This window comes from Corvus brachyrhynchos, unplaced genomic scaffold (genome assembly GCF_000691975.1).
Source record: "Corvus brachyrhynchos isolate BGI_N302 unplaced genomic scaffold, ASM69197v1 scaffold122, whole genome shotgun sequence".
NCBI classification, from domain to species: Eukaryota; Metazoa; Chordata; class Aves; order Passeriformes; family Corvidae; genus Corvus; species Corvus brachyrhynchos.
In genome coordinates, this window is record NW_008236778.1 from 805,250 (window position 1) to 811,196 (window position 5,947).

General features: G+C 56.1%; 1 protein-coding gene across 5 annotated transcripts in view; it reads right to left on the reverse strand.

Moving 5' to 3' along the window:
• MEF2D (myocyte enhancer factor 2D) overlaps nucleotides 1–5,947 on the reverse strand; it is a 100,698-nt gene that overhangs the window by 48,100 nt on the left and 46,651 nt on the right. Inside the window, exon 1 of one of the 5 annotated variants that reach the window (XM_017727905.1) lies at nucleotides 5,719–5,829. The exons of 3 other annotated variants lie outside the window; for them this stretch is intronic. The gene's annotated coding sequence lies outside the window, so the exon portion shown is untranslated. Of the gene's footprint in view, nucleotides 1–5,170; nucleotides 5,253–5,718; nucleotides 5,830–5,947 lie in introns of those variants that run through there. One more of the 5 variants, XM_017727906.1, reaches the window with a different exon arrangement.

The window sequence follows — 5,947 nt, forward strand, 5'->3', positions numbered from 1 at the left end:
CAGCTTCCCCAGATGTGTGTATCAAGGCTGGGAACCCTGCATGTCCTGGGGGCTCCCCAATACAGGCACAGCATCCCCTTCCCCAGCTGGTACCACCTGCTTGCACAGGGCAGCCCTGCGCCATCTCCATCCCCATCCACCCTCCATCCCCACCTACCCTCATTCCCAGCCACCCTCATCTCCTTCCACCTTTCCTCCCCATCCACCCTCCATCCCCAACCACTTTCATCCCAATCCACCCTCCATGCCCAGGGAGGAGCAGCCAGACCCCCAAAGCTGTTCCACTTCCCCCATGTTCTCTATCCATCACCAGCTCCAGATTCAGAGACTGGGGGTAATTTTTCCCTCTGCACTAAGTAGGGTTTTCTAAATGATGGGAAGTGAGAGCCCATTATCCGGCTCCATTGCCCACCCCCACGGCTCCCTGCAGGGCATGAAATAACCACCTGCCAGCTCCCCGGAGCCCCGCACCGTGGCAATGAGATCGCAGCTTCCCCTGTCACTACTGTCAGAGCAAAATTTAGATACCTGGTAATGAGGAGGTTTAATATGACAGATGAGAGGTTGACTCATTAAAAAAAAGAGAGAGAAGGAGAGGGAGCTGAATTCGGGGTCGGATCCTGCACTCAGCAAATCAGGAGGCTGTCACGGCCAACCCCGCACTGGTGAGGAGCAGGAGCAGGAGCAGGAGCAGTTCTCAACCCCAAGCCAGCCCCATACTGGGGACTTTTGCTGGTGCTAAGGCCACAGGGAGGAAAGGGGAGGCATGGAGGGGGTGAGCGTGGCTACAGCTTTTGGGGCCATCCAGTTCTGCTCCCCATGGAGCTGCCTCCTGCTCTGGGGTGGGGGGATCTGAGCCCAGGAAAAGCCTCAGCACCCAAGGGCAGCGATGTTTCACTTTGAGGGTGTTTCTCTCTTAATGAACAGCACAGCAACATCCCCAGCATTACCTCCACTCTCCTTGGCACCCCCATCCTGAGGGTGCACCCATCCCCCAGTGTAGCCCAGCCAGGACCCCGCTGCCAGCACCCTCACTATGGGTCACCGCCACCACTGTGGTCACCAAGGACACTGATGACTTGTGTGTCCCAAAACACAACACACCCAAGGGGGACAATCACTGCCTTCAGCTCCAGCACAGGGGGCAGGGTCTTAGCACAGGGACCCAGTGGGGCTCCCAGGGGCAGCTCAGCAGCATCAGGGCAAAGCCCTCCCTGCTGGGGATTTAGGGGCTCTCCATGAAGGGGACAGGACTTCCCCCAGCAGCAGAGGGGACAACTCTCTCCTCTTGGTGGGTTTTACCCAGGGGAAATTCCATGAGACCTGACTGCTGCTCCAGGCCATCCGTGAGAGCAATGGAAATCCACAGCAGCCCCACAGGACACAGCTGAGAGTGAAACTGTCCAGGGGAAACTCTGCTCTTCCCTCCTGTGTCAGTGGGATGGGGCTTGGGGATATGTCCTCTGCAGCCAGCCTGGGGCATCCTAGTACCCGTTGCCCATGGGAACTGTGGCACAAATCATGAAATCCTAGAATGGTTTGGGTTGAAAGGAAACTTAAAACTCAATTTAGTTCCAACCTCTATCCCAGGTTGCTCCAAGCCCCGTCCAACCTGGCCTTGGACACTTCCAGGGATGGGGCAGCCACAGCTTCTTTGGGCAACCTGTGCCAGGGCCTCCCCAGCCTCATCGGGAACCATTTCCTCCCAATATCCCATCTAAACCTGCCTGCTGGCAGTGGGAAGTCATTCCCCCTTGTCCTGTCATTCCAGGCCCTTGTCCCTCCCCATCCAGGTCCAAAGCCCCTCTCCAGCTCTGTTGGAGCCCCTTTAGGCTCTAAGGGGCTCCAGGGTCTCGCCAGAGCCTTCCCTTCTTCAGGCTGAACAGCCCCAGCTCTCCCAGCCTCATCTCCAGCTCATCTCCATCTCCAGCCCAGCCACGTGTTCAGGGACTCCGTGCCCCATCCCCACCCAGGAAGGGACACCCCAGAGCAGCTTTGCAGACCCTCCAGCACCCAAAGCCCAGTGCGGGCTCAGCCTGGGAGCCAGGGCTGCTGAGAGGCCAGAGGTTCCCAGTGCCAGCCCGGAACTCAGCCCTTGAGCGCAATCCTCCCTCCCAGTGCACGACTTCAGCAGCGCCATTCCCAAAGGCTCAGCCCTTTCCCAAGGACCACCAAGATCTTTCAAATTGGCCTCTCACAATCACTTCTTTGTTGGTTTCGCACCCCCAAGCACTGGTGAGTAACAGCCATGGTGCCCAAAGTCACGGGGCTGCTGATTTTATTTACATCTACCGACTGCTGACTACATCCATGCCCAAGGCAACCATCGCTTCCGTCGGCTCCCAAGGAGGCAATGTAGAAGCAGATGTTGCTCCTGCATTGCCCCATGCCACACTCTCTGCCAGAGTTACATGTCTTGAGCTCCTGGGAAGGAAGCACCAGGTTCCCCAGGGGCTGCAGGGTCCAGCACTCATCTGGGGTGCAAAGGAGCTGGTGAAGCCAGGAGCTTCCCATTGCTGGGAAGGCCATGGTGGTCACCAGCTCCACTTGACCAGGAGAAGGATACGAAGCAAAAGATCTTCATTTGTCACTGATATGGCAATGCTGATTACTGTGAGGGTGACGCCATAGCAGAGCTCACTAAAGAAGTCCCTTGGAGAGATGGATGGAAAAAATCTGGCCAACACCAACAGGACCAGGCAGGCCCACGCTGCTGCCTCCATCCCAGTGCTCGGACTCCACCATCACAGCTCCAACCTGCCCCTGGCACTTCCAGCCTGGAAACAAAGCCACAAAAATTGTCATCCTGGCCATCTGCCTTTCTCAGAGGTGGACATCTTTACACATTCCCAAAACCCCACTTTCTTCTATAGCCACAGGCTCGTGCTCGGAGCACACTGCCATACTTCAGCTGGAGCTCACCACCAGACACTGCTATTTCATTGAATAAAGCAAACAAAGGCCCAAACCTAGCATTAGTTATCTGGGACTGTAGCAGCACCAAAACCAGAGATCAAGGCCCTGGGCATGACAAGGTGTCCCTTGGCCCCAAGATCTACAGCTGAGGAGGAGCCACCAAAGCCTACCAGGAGGCACAGACCATGGTCTGGCTTCCACTGAACCCCAACCCAACTCACTCTAAGCTAACAGGAGGAACCGGGACAAGATGCCACATGGCAAAAACAGCTTTAACTTCCTCTTCCCCTGCGCTGCCTTGAAAACACGGTGTCTCCAAGCCGGCACACAAGTAACATCAGCCACCAGCAACACTCTGCTATCCAGAGCCCAAGCAGGGCACCACTGGAGCATCTGGGGTGCCCAGAGCTGCTGCAGCCAAAGCCAGGCTGGGGAGAGATGACTCAGGGCTGCTGGGACCAGGGGGTGTCCCCTGTGCCACAAAGGCTTTGCCATCGGCCGGGACCTCACCCCGCTCCCCAGCTCAGCCACGGCTTGTACCCGCATGCATCCCGAGCCACATGCCAATGAGCCAGAGGGGTGAGAATCCAGTCCCAGCTCATCAGGCAGCTCAAATCCACCAGGACAGCTGGGTCTCAGCTGTTGCTGCTCACTCACAGGACGCACATTCTTGTCCCAGGCACACAAATCCTGTCCTCCTGCTCCCCAGCACCGGCTGGGCCACGGCAGTGAGGCCATGACGTCTGCCGACCCCACGGAAGCCACTTACAGACCCACTGGGTGATGGTTCCCATTGAGACAGATTCCTCCAGAGGCCATCCCAGCACACATCCTCCAGGAACAGCATTTTGTCTTAAAAGGGGATTTTTTAAGCCCAAACCCTGTGTTTCAGCAAGGGGGATTCAGGTGGTGGGGGAAGGTCCCCAACCAGAGGAGCCCTTCTCTGGCTGCACCAAAAGCCATGTGCCAGAGGGGTGATGATTTTGGCCAGCCCTGAGGATGTGGATGTTGCCCACAAGCCCCTCAAGGACATCCCAGAAAAGCATGGAGGTGACGCTCAGGAGAGCAATGGGGATGCCCAGACACTGTGGGAAATGCCAAAATTCGGCACTTTCCAGAAGCACTATTACATCCTGGGTCTGGCACACTCCAAAATCCCATGCCAGAGCATCACTGGCACTTGGCTACAGCTGAGGCCAAGGGCTTGTCACTGTTCCCAGCCACGTTACCAGAGGGATGGCAGAAAAGCTGCTGGGATGCTCCCGCCACACAGAGGAGATGGACCGCAAGGGCTTATAGGTAAGAGCCATTGTGAGTGCAGGAATGTCATGGACAAACACCAGTCACAATTCCTCTTGGAAAAGGGAAAATATTGGGGAAGAAAATAAAATACCGTAGTTTTTTGTCAATAATCCCCTTGCAAAGGTGGGAAGAGAAAAAGCAAGGCATGAGTTAGTAGAAGGAAATTAAAATATTTCGGTCACAATTTTTGCTGAAGGGTGGGGATGTAAAAATGTATCAATAAAGAGTTGCCCAAATGGGTTGTTTGCCCAAAAGACGAGGAGGAGGAGGAGGAGGAGGAGGAGGAGGAAAGGGCTCTGCAGCTGTTGTTGCCTAGAGCAATACTGGGGGCAGCCACGCAGCTCCAAAAGCAGAAACCTTGGGACCCTGTAGTGGCTCCCACAACAGAGAAGACCCCCTTGTGACAAGTCCCCTCCAAGTCGAGCAGAGGGGAGAACCCACCTCACCCACCCCCAGCAATGGGTAAAGGGCTGGGTTTAACCCAAAGCACACCCAACACCCAAAGTTGATCCTCCAGCCCAATCCATGAGCATCGCAGCCAGGGCAGTGCACACCTGGGAAGGGAAACACTTCTCCCTCCCTCCCTCCCTCCCTCTTGGGAGGGAAACACTAAAAGTACTTCTGAAGGATGCCAACCCCCTTCCTAAGGGCTATGCACCTCCATTTTCACAGATGTGGATATGAAGATTATCAGCATTATTAACTGTTATCCCAAAGCAGCAACAGCACAAAAACCCTGAAAAAATCAAACAGAAAAAGCTTTTTCTAGGATGAGCCAAGCTCAGCACTGGTCCCAGCCCCACCACATCCATCCCCACCACATCCACCCTGGCCAGGCTGGGCTCTAGAGCAAAACAAACATTTAGGAAACAGTCAAGGGAGGAAAAGGAACTGGACAGAGAGCCCCAGTGTGACACTTCTCCTGACGCCCAGTGCCTGGTACCTGGCTCACCTCCGGTGTGGCCGCAAGCTCCTGCCGGGCACCCAGCCCCGGCCGAAAGGATCCAGCACCAAGCAGGAAGGTGTTAAAAGCCCCCAGTACCAACCTCTGAGGAACCACAATAAATAACCTCTGAGTAAACACAGCGGCTGCTCCCCACTTAGCTCTCTGTTTGCTTTCCCCACACCGCCAGGCCCTGGAACCGGCCCTGCCGCAGGGGACCGTGGGCACAAGCTTCCCAAAGGGATTTATCCCCGGGACAGGCACCGATCCTACATCTGAGCTCGTGCCTGCTGCCTTTTCCTTCCTGGTCTCTGTTTGTTTTGATTCTAAAAAAGGGGAAATCCCAGCTCACCCACTCCCCGTCAGGGAGCCATGTCCCCCTTCTGTGCCTCAGTTTCCCCTTCTCTCCAGCATGGGAGCCCAACATCACTCAGACCCTCCACTCCCTCCCTGCCCACCCAGCCCTGGAAAAAAAGCAACGGGTCCTGATTTACGGGCACTTCTGTGCTTTACCGCGAACACAAAGGAGAGGGAAAAACAACAAGCGGCAAACTCACAGCGAGGATCTGTGTCAGGAGCAACAAGGGGGTCCGGGGCAACCCCCCCTGGCAGAGCAGCGCCGACCGCGGAGGCTGACAATAGATAAGGGTCTAAATTCGGCGCTGGGCTCCGGCCCCGGGCTCTGTAAGGCGATCGGGGTGGGGGAGCGCCGGGCTGTTTATTTGGCTCCAAACTCCGCACCGACACTGCAGCGTCACCCGTGTTTAAAATAGGAAGGAACGAAAA